The sequence below is a fragment of the Lutjanus erythropterus genome, chromosome 2 (genome assembly GCF_056507025.1).
Source record: "Lutjanus erythropterus isolate fLutEry1 chromosome 2, fLutEry1.hap2, whole genome shotgun sequence".
In the NCBI taxonomy this organism is placed as follows: Eukaryota; Metazoa; Chordata; class Actinopteri; order Lutjaniformes; family Lutjanidae; genus Lutjanus; species Lutjanus erythropterus.
The window spans coordinates 2,835,638-2,849,214 of NC_139318.1; the positions used below are offsets into that span (position 1 = coordinate 2,835,638).

At 36.8% G+C, this 13,577-nt stretch overlaps 1 protein-coding gene across 8 annotated transcripts in view; it reads right to left on the reverse strand.

Moving 5' to 3' along the window:
• The window catches only part of cadpsa (Ca2+-dependent activator protein for secretion a), a 261,922-nt gene that overhangs the window by 118,891 nt on the left and 129,454 nt on the right, over positions 1-13,577 (reverse strand). The window lies entirely within an intron of this gene.

The following is a 13,577-nucleotide window of genomic DNA, read 5'->3' on the forward strand; positions in this document are numbered from 1 at the left end:
GGATAATAAACATAACCTTAAACACACAAACACAAGATGCAAACTTCAGTGTGCCTTTCAAGGGAAACTTCTTCTCAACAGTTCAAAAACAATGGACTGGTTGCACAGCAGATGTTTTGACATGTCGTACCAGAAAACTCACACGTGTATTAATGACTGCTGCATCCCACTTAGAGAAGGTCTCTTTTATTTATTTATCTTTTATTGTGGATGCTGGATCACTGTCACTGTTACTGGGACACTTAATAGAACTGACCTGTAATTACTGTTTTGAGTCCACATGTGTTTTTCCTGCTGTGACAAAAAAAAGTCAAAATGTCCACTGTGCAACCAGGCTATGAATACAATACACCTCATTAATTCTCAGATAAAATTCATTTGAATCTATAATGTAAACATTTTGTCACTGCAACACTGAAACTGCAATATCTCCCTCCAAAATGAACTAATATTAACACTTACTACAACTCTCACATCTGTAATGAATTATAGACATATACTGTGCCTATAGCAATGTATCGTTATAAACATACTTACACAGTGTGAATAGCAATGTAAAACTATAGTTACACGCAATTCTAAATACATTCAGAATGTTTTATAACAATATATGAAGGTATTATGTGACTAAGAGTTGTTCACCACTGGTACTTCACCATATAAGTCATTACAGAATGTTTTATAATTATCTATGAATGTTGTTATAAAGCATGATAAATATTTATGAATGCATATAACTGTACTTATAAATTGTTATGAGCACAGTATAATGCTTGTTCCCTGAAAATAGTAGATGAATAATATAAGTCTGTTTTCTTGTATTAATTTGCAGTTTACTGTAGAGAAAGACAAATTCATGTCACAGGTCCATGTCAGGACACATCTTTTCAACCTCCATCCAGGACACAGACACAACATGACAAGCACCGAAAAGATGAAGCATCGACTCAGATTACAAAACAACAGATAAACAACAACACTACATATGTACTGTATCCAGGTAGCTTCATTTGTTTCATATCTGTTTATTAAAGACTGAAATGTACCTGTGAGAAATCTGAAAATATGTGTGTGTGCCTGGAGTGTGAGGAATATTCATTATGTGCAGGTGTTTGTAGTAACTGTTGGGGGTGTGGTTGCTGCATGGTGGTGGAGGGCTGAAGTCAAGTCATTGTCAGACATGTATAGATGTTATTACTGAATTTTCAAGGAATCGACTTAAACATGAAGTGAAATTCATAGGGTTGTAAAACCATTAGAGTTTTTCTTTTGTTTTACATTGCATCAGTCAACACTTTAGAACTACATTTAGAAACAATAAGAGAGAGAAAGAGTTTTCAGTCTACAAAGTCAATCAGCAGCAGTTAGTACTAAAGTCATTTTTTTTAACTCATGTAGCAGTGTTAATAAAAGCTTATTATCTTCACCATAATGAAGCTGCCATGAATTTCAACATTTGATAATCAACATTAAATACAAAGTATTACTGAGGCTGATGGGAATGTCTATAGTTCTACAGGTCATAACCCAAAATACTGGACGAACGTAATCATTGACCCGATGATGGCGCTAGACAAGATCACAGAAGCTATTTATCCATTCATGAGAATTGGGACAAATCATGTACTACCAAAAAAACTTTTAAAAGTGATTAATACTAACACTCTGATTCCAATTTGTTGATGAAATTATATTCTTTACGGATTTATAAATATGAAATATACATAATTTATGAAATGTTTTGGTTTGCTTTAATTTTTTTAATTTCTAAACTTGCTATGTGCCAGAAAACTGTGTTGTCCCAGACAAGACTTCACAACTTCAAACAGTATAAACGTGTTAAAAGCTTCAAAATCTAAAACTAACAACATCTACTGATAACAATAGGTAGAAAAATATGCTATTTTATTAATCTTTGTTTTGATATTAATTTTCCAAATTAAAATGTTGGCCCATTAAAGTTGTGTCACAGATTTCCATTAACTCTCTCAGATTTTCACAAAAACATGATTTAATCAGGCATAAACAGGGTTAGCTATACCCCAAGGAGCCCTGTCTCACTTCCTAGTTTAAAAAACACTGGTAAACTTTCTATTTTTAGACAAATCCATTCAATAATATTTCTATCAGATGTGTCTCAACCATAACATGTCAACTCTGTAGTCCTTCTAAATAAAAGCTAAATAATTATGGTTTAAAAATGTCTATTTTGATTAACATCAAGAGAACTCTGAGACATTTGAAAAAATAAAATGGCTGCTCACTACAACTATGCTGCATTGTTACATTTAATAAAAAAAATGTCATCACCAGGAGGTTGGCTCATTACAATGTTTTCATAGCCAAGAGTTTGATCTTTTAAAATATATTTTCCAGAACCCCCTAAAAGTACAGTTTTTTTTTTCCAGTTCTCAAGAATGAAAACAGATGCATTAATGATGACAGTTTTTAGGGGGGATTTAAGAGAGAGACCAGAGAGAGAGGAGGGGTGTGTGAGTGTAACAGCTGGTATACTTCAGTGGACGTCTCATTGTGAGTGATTGTGTGTTCTGATAATCACATTATAATAAAGTGAAGTGGCTGAATTATAAGGTTAACTTGAAGAGGTGTTACTCAATATACTGATAATGGAAGTAAAGATGTGTGTTCATGACCAGCAATAATGAGGAGAGCGGCTTTGTGTGTGTGTGTGTGTGTGTGTGTGTGTGTGTGTGTGTGTGTGTTTCTGTGTGTGCAATCTTTTTTTTTATTTTTTATACAAATGCAAATGTGTATATAATCGAAATTAAAGCAGCACTTGATAAAGAGTGACTGTCCTGTGACACCCTGCTGTGAATGACCAACACAGGCTTATCCCACTGCATGTTATATGGAATAGATGGAGACAATGAGAGATTCCATTTTCTGTTTCATCAGAGACAAGTCAAAACTGAGTTCAGTTACCTTGACTAACACTGAGCTGACATAAGGTGTCCCTGTTTGTTTGTTTTTCAGGCCATGAGAAAATCATGAATAAAGTAGATAAATAAAAATATGTGTATGCTGCCTCTCCTGGCATGGAATGTCTCCACCTTGTATTTAAAGCCAGTTTTGACCCTTTGAGGTTACTGTAGCTGATCAGTGTGGAGTGTTGAAGCCACAGTAACAGGTTGAGTTTAAATCAGCAACAGTTTCCACAGAGGAAGTATATAGCTTAAAGTATGAGCACACATTTAGGATGTAATAAAATAGATCTGTTTGTTAAGAAAATATTCATCATGTTAATGGTAATTCTCATTATGTGTTAGCATCAAGCAGTAATACACACTGAAAACACAAGGTGGTACCAGTGTAAGGTAAAAGCATAAAATTGCACTCTTCTTATATGATGCACATTCTGTAGAGAGGCTTGTTTACTTGCAGTACTTCACTGGATTTATCTATATCACAGCCTTTTGAATAAAATGAGTTCTCTTGTCATAATTACAACTTGGCTATTGACTTGAACTCTAATTAAAGACCAGTAAAACTGTAATTACAGCAACTCATGAATGAATGACATGAATGTAGCATTAAACACCTTGACTCTGCAACATGGTGCAGTTTAATGTGACCCAAGACGACTGAAATCAAGATACACCAGCAGATGACAAAAGACATCCATGTAAATCAACTCCAGGGTTTCTGAATCTTCATCAGATCCAGGTCTAACAATAAATGAAAGATAAAGTACATTGCTTAGCTTCTTACACCGGTACCCCTACTGCCTCTCCAAACTGGGGGCGTGTCGACTGACATCCACTGTAGGTAATACGCTCTCCTTTGGTGCCACCCTCAGGATGAGCACAATGAGCTGCCTGTTCCACGTGCTCACCACAAAATCAAATAACACATATATCTTTCCTGGCCTGTAGTTTTGTTGTGAGTTACCTTGATGAAAAAATAGTACTACAGGTAAGAGGAAAAATATGTCTTTTTGATTTTGGAGGTGACCTGTCCCTTAAACGCTTTCCCATCATTGACAAGATATTCCGTCATTTAAGACAAAACAGTTCTCCACCAATGATGAGATTTTCCATCAACTGCTATTTTCACAGCCAGGCAGGAAAAGACGCTGAGTTTGTCACTTGAAGAAGATGAGAACTGCTAGTGTTCGGCAACACAAAGATGTATCGTGCGACACATAATGATTATTTTTTAAACGATTAATATATCAGTTATTTTTTTAAATGATTAACCTAATGATTTTTTTAATTATTCAATTATATAATAAAAATTTAGCTAAAATACATATCAAGCCGGGGCAGAGAGCACTCCAGCCCGGGCCTCCTGAACAGTGTTTTGACCAGAGGGCGGGGGACACGCTAACACTCGCCACACTAGTGACAGTGATGTCACACACGTAATATGAAGTGATAAGAAAAAAAACAAAAAAAAAATGAAGAGTCAGCCAACCAACATTCAAGTGCATATAAAAAAAGAATGAATGAAGCTAAAACAAAATAGTTTTTGTGTCTGATACTATCAGATCTGTTCTTTCCATTGATATATTCCATGTTAACATATTCATAGAACTGAATATTCTGTAAGAGTTGAAAAATCTGTGAGTTTTGTCAAAAATGCTGGAGCTGGCTAGCAACTTAAAAACGCTGGCGGGGAAAGAGTTAAAAGCCAGTACTGACCCATATATCAGAGTAACCCTGGTTTAGGTGAGTGGCTGTGGTCCTGTCACTGCTCCCTGTGTTGCTAACAGGAGGTGTAGTGACACTCTTGCTAGCTGTAGCTGGCCTGCTGCTACTGTAGCTGCCAGTCATACCAGCCTGTCGTCACAAATCACCGGGCCTGGCCAATCCACCGCTGTTGCCACCTCCGCTGCTGCAAGTGGCAGCTCTCACTCCACTGCAGCTGCATTCTATGTGTGTGTGTGTGTGTGTGTGTGACAAATGAGATTCCCCACGACAACACTGATGAGACCTGAGGCCAAGGGAAGGATGGAGGGAACCGGACCAACTCTCCAGCAGCTCCCTGGCCTCCAGGACACCACAATGGCAAATCTAAACTACTGACCCCCCCCCTTCCACCCACACCCCAAAACACCAGCTTCCTCTCCCTCTCTGTGTCTCTGAGCTGTCAGTCAGCAGAGGAGGGAGACAGTGATGAAGAATGAGATTGGACGACAGAGTGAAGGATGCTACAGTCGTTTATATTCACATCATTACAGCAAACACATGGACGTGAGGACTGGACGTGATTTGCTGGATGTGGCGTTTGCGTTCACAAACAAACTTCAGGAGCCAAAAGCAAAAAATTCTATTTAAACCCAGAGGCCTCATATATGAAACAGAGTCGGGATAAATTTTTATGTCTTAAAAAGAAAACCACATACATGTAAGTAGTTATTTATAAAACCTTACTTAGACGTGGAAAGCACAGTCTAGATGGGAAATAACTAATTTATTGACAGAATTTATAGTCCACCTCAGTGGAAATTTGTGATTTTCCTGTTGGTTATGTTGGTTTATTGCAGCTTGGGACACATATGTGCCCAAGTCTGTGGTGAACTTTAGATTAACTTTTATGAGCAATGTGACAGGAATGAGAAATTAAAGGTGCATAACCCACTTTTTAGTCCATTGTCTGGCATCTTCTATCATCACTGTGATCTCGCCTCTGAAAAAGTTTACAAATGATCTTTTTAGAGCCTGCAATGACAAGCTTTGTGTAGTAATCATTTACTAATGGTGTTAATGTTAACTATAATATTAATTCATGAATTATTTGAAAGTTTATAAATATGGTATTAACATTAGTTAATACTGTAATAAGCATTAACTAAAAGGTAATTAACATGCTAACTAACATTAATATATGGTTTATAAAAATGTCAATTAACATGAAGTTGTTTTTAAAAATGTTAATTTAAGGGTAATAATTGTCCACTTACTTGTCCATCCTCCAACTTAGTACTTATTTTTGTTTAAGGGTGAGATCAGTGAACACAATTTACGGTCTAGTGTACAAGTTTGCATGTCCTTTATATACATGTAAATGTTCATTAACCTATAATTTATTGTCCATGTAATATAAGTTTTACTTAACCATTATTAACCATGTATTAATGCTCTTTGTTGCTCTTACTGTAAAGATGAAAATGTATCCTTTATAATTAATCATGTATTACTGCTGAATAAGTATAACTTAACCCTGCTTACTGCATTACCAATGGTAAATAAAGGCACTTTATCGTAATTTCATATCCAAGGTCTTTTTTATCCTGTGTTGTAAATCAAACTTATCTCAAAGGTCCAGTGTGTAAGATTTCTGTTAGACATCGTGGCAGAATATGGCAAAAATGAAATATCATATTCATCAATATGTTTTTACCTGAAAATAAGGATTGTTGTGTTTTCATCAGCTTAGAATGAGTTTGATCTATCTGGAGGCTGCCATGTTGAACTACAATGCTGTAGCCTTGAACAGAAGGTTCTCCTACACACTTGGAAGAGGAGAGTGAATAATGTTTGCAATATGCAAGCTCACCACTAGATGCCACTAAATCCTACACACTGGTCTGATTGCTAAGACTGAGATCAAGTGTAAATCCATCTCTATGAATGAGGCCTCTGATATTGGCTCAGAATAGAGTTTTTATTAAGAACCAACGATATAAAAACATGTAGGGTTGCTGCTCACAATCATTGTTTTGAATATTGGGTAATATTATTTTTAGGGATGTAACAATGCCAGACACTCAAGCTATGATAATAGCAATACAATAAAAAGTATTTGATACCAAGAAAGAAAAATTACCCCTTTAAAAAATGTCTTTAAAAATAAATCTGCATTACAGCATTTTTTGTTTTTATAAAAAAGTTATTTTTTCCTTTTAAATTGAGGTGCCTCTGTTTTTTTCTTTAATAAAATAAGATAAAATAGGAGCCATGACAAAAAAAATTGGCATGAATTGCTGTTTGAATTATGTATGTTCAAAAATAAAACAAAACAAAATCAATGCAGCAGTAAGTAGCAGTGATATTAAAAAAAAATAAAAAATAAAATAAAGTAAAATAAAATAACCATGTAATATCATGGTAGATACTGTCACAGCCCAGTTGGTATTGACACATTTTTTTTTATCAGGATATATTCCATATATTGTTACATCCCTTATTATTTCTGAAATAAAATAATGACATGAATAGAACTGTATTAAAATCATTTCAACCGAATTCAACTGATATTAATTGAAACTAATCAAACTGAATGTAACTGAACTGAAGTGAACTCATTTGAGTTAAAGTTAAGTGAACTAAATTAAAACAGCGTGAATTAAACTGAACTGAACTGACAGAAACTGAACTAAGCTGAGTTGAGGTAAGTGAATTCAAATTAGGTGACCTGAACTAATATGAAAATGAGTGAAACACATTCAGTCTAACGTAACTTACACACAGTGAACTGGACTGAGTTTAAGAAAATTCAAATAAAGTAAATTTCACTGATCTGAATGGAAATAAATTCAACTGTGAAGTGAAGTGAAGTGAAGTGAAGTGAAGTGAAGTGAAGTGAAGTGAAGGAAACTGAGCTGAAGTTAAGTAAAGTAAAATCCACTGACATGAAGTGAACTGAACTAAAGTGAACAAACAGATGTGGACATAAAGCAGCCTATGAACACGCAATGCTGATCTGTAATCTGCCTTGGATTCTGTGAGGAGGGGCGACTCAGGCCACGACCACTAAACTGATTCTGAACTGATGAAGGAGGGAGGACGAGGAGGTGATTTAAGGACAGAGAGGAAGCGCTGAGGATGAGGAAGGAAGAGATGACGGGCAAGTGAAGGGAGAAAGAGACAGAGGGCGGAATGAGAAGAGACGCAGGGAGCGGATGAACAGTGGGAAGACGAAGTGTAGCTGAGATGAAGACAGTGTCACGTACTCAGATCAGATTCAGTCCAAACCGTGTTGGTCGTGCTCACAAGGGTTCATTTAGACTCGTGTGTATACATGTTTGCATAAAACCCAACAAGTGACAACTTGCCCCAGCAGGATAAGTCTGATCCTCACCCAGGAGGTGGAGTTGTGGTCTGTTTGTTGATGCCTGGGCTACTGCAACTCTCGACTCATGACTCAAGTCTGTGTGTGTGTCCTGTATGTGCCATCCAATCCCTGCAGCACATAGAATAATGTACAATGGCCAAGTTCTCCCATGCTGCACCACTCCTCCACATCCTCCACTGACTACCTGTGGCTGCTCAAATCTGATCACTACAGCCAAATGGCTTGTTACTCCCCAGCACCCCTGATAGGTACATGTACATCAGCAAAACAGCCTGTAACAGCTCTAAATACTGCATTAGCCTAGCATTAGCCTCAGCCGTCAGTGCTATAGTTCAGGCACTGTAGCAGGCTCAGTTTTAGTGCTAGATCCACTGGTACCATGGCATGGCTATTTTCAAAGGGGTCCCTTGACCTTTCACCTCCAGATGTCCAAATGAAAATGTGTTCTATCAGTACCTAAGAGAAAAGAGTCATTCTGGCCAAAAAAAATAAAAGTCTTTTGGCTACAAGTATTAAATCCTCAGAGACTTTTCGTTTGTTTTTGTTTGTTTTTTTTGGAGTGGCATCCATAGACTTATAGGCAAAATTTTGAGCAAATAGCTGAGCAATAGGCACAGACTATGATGCACAAAATATTAAAACTGTTTTTTATGATTGGAGAATGTCACTGGAAATTGGCAAAAAAAGCTACATGTGGCTCTGGAGCTGCAGATTGCTGACCCCTGTGATAAGCCCATGCAGACTGTAGCAAAAACCATGCAGTATTTGCATGCAGTATTAATGTATTATTTTCACTAATGTTTCCTGCAACATAAATTAGATCTGGCTGGAAAGCTGAGACTCTTGTGAAGTCAGTGAGCCCTGTTGTATTCATGTGTGATGATGTTAGTCCCCATAGTAACCATTTCTTTTTTTTTTTATTAACTTGACCTCTCTGTATAAAATGACCTATAGTGACCTCTATGATAATCACAGCCTCATGAAAGTTCACAACCACAAACTAAATATCTGAAGTCTTCAGAGGACAGATGCCTATCCCAGTTATACTGACAAAAAGGGGGATTCTGGGCAATTTCCAGAACAGAAATGCTAGCCATCCAGTCACCAGGGCACCGCTGTCATGGTTTTGTTTTTGTTGGTCATTTCCTGTTTTATTTTGGTAGTCCTGGTTATCCCTCAAGTATCTTGTCTTTACTTCCCATCTTTGTTCTTTTCCAACTCTTTTTGATTGTCATTGGTTTCACCTGTCTGTCCACCTCTGTCTAACTTGGTTCTGTATATTTAGTCCCTGTGTTGTCTCTGTTTCTTTGTCAGTTCATTTGTCACCCATGAGTCATCCTGCGTCTCCTTTGTTGCCCTAATGTGTTACCCTGTTGTCTGTTGGACCTGTTCTCATTTCTTGGAGTTTTGCTTTTTGTGTTTGCCTTTTTTTGTGGATTCTTTTGTATCTTTGGACCTTGGATTTTTACCCCCCTGTTTTCATAAGCCTACGTTTCATTTGTTCTTTTTACTAAACTTTTTTTGAACTGGTTCCTCCCGAGAAGTCTGCATTTTGGGTCCTAAACAACCAACCTTAACAACCACGAAGCAATTACACTTAACACACCCAAATGTCCAGCAGCAGACCTGTTACTCCTGCACTATGAGGGTGGCGGTCAACAAAATTATGACTGATTGCTGTCCTGCTATGCTGGAATGAGCCACTCATCCACATCATGTCAGCAGACACTGTATACAGCTCCTACCACAGACTGAAAACTAATCTGATCAGACTGCACTTTGACCTCTTTCTCCATGGCTTACTCTTATTCCTTTGAAAAAGGGTTTGAGGAACTATTCACATCAACCTTGAATAGAATTTGTTAACAAATGGAACAGCTTGAGTAAAAATGATCTTCCACAACAGCATATAGTTCCAGAGTAGGGGAGTCAAACTTCCCATCCTGGGCCACATCAACCCTCCAAGGGCCACTTGTAAATTTAAGACTCAAATGCATCTTCTTGTTATCATGTTACATAATTACCTCTGCATTCCATAATTATTGGTTATAGCAATAATTAAATAATCATAGTAGCTCTGAAAGTAGATCTCTAGGGAAAAATATGGTCAGGACACACTTGTTCAAAGACCATCAACATATACTGCTTCAAAATTACACCCTCTAAAACAGTAGGACTGTATTGCAAACATACATAACATACATAAAATGCAGTGCTGGGCCAAATTCGGCCCGCAAGCCTTGAGTTTGACACATATGCTAAGTTATTAAGTTAAAGTACAAAGTATTCCTCTCAAAACTACTCAGAGTATTAGTTACTTTTTAACCCCTGAAATGTAATCAGTTCCTCCAGGTGATGTTGATGATTCATGCAAATTCAACCAATCTCCATAAATTCTGCATGACTTTAGAATTTTTATCCAATCATTGCAACTTTCCTTGATCAATCATTGTAGCTTCCCATGAATTCAACCAACCATAAAAGCTCCCCATGAAAATGTCATACATGTTGGTCTCAATGAACTGACCCAATGTTTCATTATTAATAATTTTTTGAATTTTTATTTTTCTTATTTTGTCACAGGTACTTAAAAGAATACATGGTTTGTCACTGTTATTAACACTCAGAACAGAGTGATTTTATTCTCCCTAAGAAAAGTGATCTTTGAAACTATTCTTTACATCTCTAATATACACAAACCGTCTTCGTGATAACTGCCAAACATTTTGAGACAAAACTTTTTCAAACAGGCATCAAATTTACAAGCGAGGGTGCAAATACATTCACTCCTCATGGCAATTCTTTTAAATTGTCATCTCAAACATCAAATAACCATGGAGGAGTATAATCTCAGCAAAAGCTGTGATACTTGAATTTAAAGGTGTTTCATTTTCACATTTAAACATGAAATACATTATCCTGTAGTTTCAATGCCCCCTTCCTGTGGTATGGATGTAAGGTTCGTAGGATCACTGAATAGTCTAATAAAATGTGGAACCTGAAAGTTGTCTTTTACATTCAGTTTAATTTAATTTAACACAATGACTCATGTATTAGAATGTTTAAATACTGTTGTTTTGTTATTCTGTTCTGAACCCTAAAATATGTTTTTTTGCAAATATTGTTTTGTCCCTTACATTCCAGTTTAAATGATCACTTCAGGGCTTCATTAATGTGGAATTCTTTTAAAAGACGGGTACATCGGTTGGCCAATGTTATTATCCGATATTGGCCCTTACAGCGATGTCGGTATCAGCATATATGTTTTCTGATATGCATTAATAATCTTTTTAGTTTTATATGCACTTTATGTGTATTTTATAATTTCTTGATTGAAGTTTAAGTTTAAGTTTGAAGTGTATATTTTTTATTTGTGGATTTACTTATCATTCACAATGATTATATTTACTTATTCTTTTATAATGATTAAAAATATCAGCATCTATATCAGCCCCAAAAGTCAAGCATTGGTTGGATTCTGCTTACTCAAAATATCATTTACAAACTGGCATATTCAAAATTTGTAATGTTTAAACAAACCTAAACTCTAATGAAGTCATTCCCAAATACTGGGTTGGGACCCACATGCGGGTCACAAAAGATTTCATTTATACACTTTTTAAAGCATTAAAAATGTGTGTATTGTTTTATTGATGAGAGGAAACAACAAGACTCTGTTAATTCCATCTAAATGAACATATTTTGTCTCATTTATGAAGTAGGCTAAAATGTCCTGTGTTGTTTTTCTAATAAGAAGAAATAAAAACAATGAGAAAGCCTGTTTACTCAGCCTAAATGAATTCATTTCTAATTTATGTGTATATGTGTTCAATAAAGTGTCAGGATAGTATAAGGTGATACAAAAATGGCCCCAAACATTCATTTATGCACAAATGTATTGAAAAGGCCTATTGAGTTGCTCTGATCTGGCATTTAAAAAAATTGGGTCTCCAGGTAAAACAAGAACTGTGGAAACACTACTCTAATGTATTTATGTATGGTGAATTTCTAGGTACCTACAGAAAGTTGCAGAAAGTTTTTGTTTATCGGAAAATAATATGCACTGTTGTAACAAACATATGGAAGACAAGGTGTCCAGTGGTCCTTCACCTGTCACTATTTCAAGTGATGTAGTCTTCAAACAAACTGTAACTGAACTGACCCTTCAGACAAAAGAGATCAATCTCAGCACTTGTTAGTATTGAAATTTCGCTGAGCTGTATTTGCTTAATGGAATATGTTCCATTTACTCTTTTTGTAATGTGTGTAATTCCTCCTTATGAATAAATGTAATAGTTAACAGTATTATAAAAAGACAAAGACAGACGTGTGTAACAAAATGCCAACAGACAGTCAGTATCTACTTACTTTGCATGAGCAGAACAGACAGACAGTGAGCAAGGGAAGAAAAAAACAGCAACAAAAAGTATGTGTGCTCAAACACACACAACAGCAAAAACCACATAGTGTCTGTGCTCCTCAAGACAAACATCCATGCACATCCATCCACAGACAGACAGAAAAACAAACACACACACACACACACACACACACACACACACACACACACACACACAGGAGTGCGCAGTCTATTGACCAGTATTTGTCACTTGCTATATATTTAGCTGGGAGCCAGTGAGAGGCTTCAAGTTGGCGGCGCTCAGGCTTTTCTAGCTGCAAGTGTTAGGCCAGCTAGTGTTCACTCCACTTTGTCAATCCCCTGTCAACTTGTAGCTCTGAGACATATCCTCTGCAATGCACAAGAGACAAGCTGCCCCCCACCCCTTCTCCTCCTCCCCTGCCCTCCTGATGCCCACCTCCCAATGCAGAGCCACCAGGAAATGGCCGCTACTGCCACCACCCCCCCACATACACACACACCCACCACCCACCACCCACCACCCCATCTCCTGACAAAAGCCTGCTTGGCCTCTCCATCATTCCTGTGACAGCCGAGGGAAGACAGCTTGGCTGCATCTCTCTTTCTGGCTGCACACACAACAAACACGTGGCCACGGAAAATATTATAACCATGAAGCAGAGCTGATGTTCAACATTTCTCTGAGTGTGATCAGATTCTGCAGCTCACTCTTCATCCTCTACAGTCTAAGTTTGATCTTATGATTTCGAAAGTATGATAGAGAGCAAAGTACGGTTGTCAAAAGTATTAACACGTCAATGCTTTCTCTGCATCATGCATAAAATGATAGAATATCCATTAATTATAATATCAGAAAAACTGAATATATAAATAAGAATAATATAAAGTTCTGATTCAAGACCTCAGTCCAGTTCAGTCTTTATTGTCCTGCTTGAAATTTGGCTTGCTGCAAAACCAGGCAGTGTTCAGTGACTTTTCCTGTACCAGCACTGTATGCAGGTTGTTCATTTAAAAAAGAAAAAAAGTTGTATGTGCCTATTTTTTCTTTGTGCCTTGGTATATATAGAAGTATCACATATTGAATTAGTATTGTATTGTACAAAACTCAGGATATAGTGACAACTGTAGAGCAAAGATCCAGAACATCGTCTATTTCAAA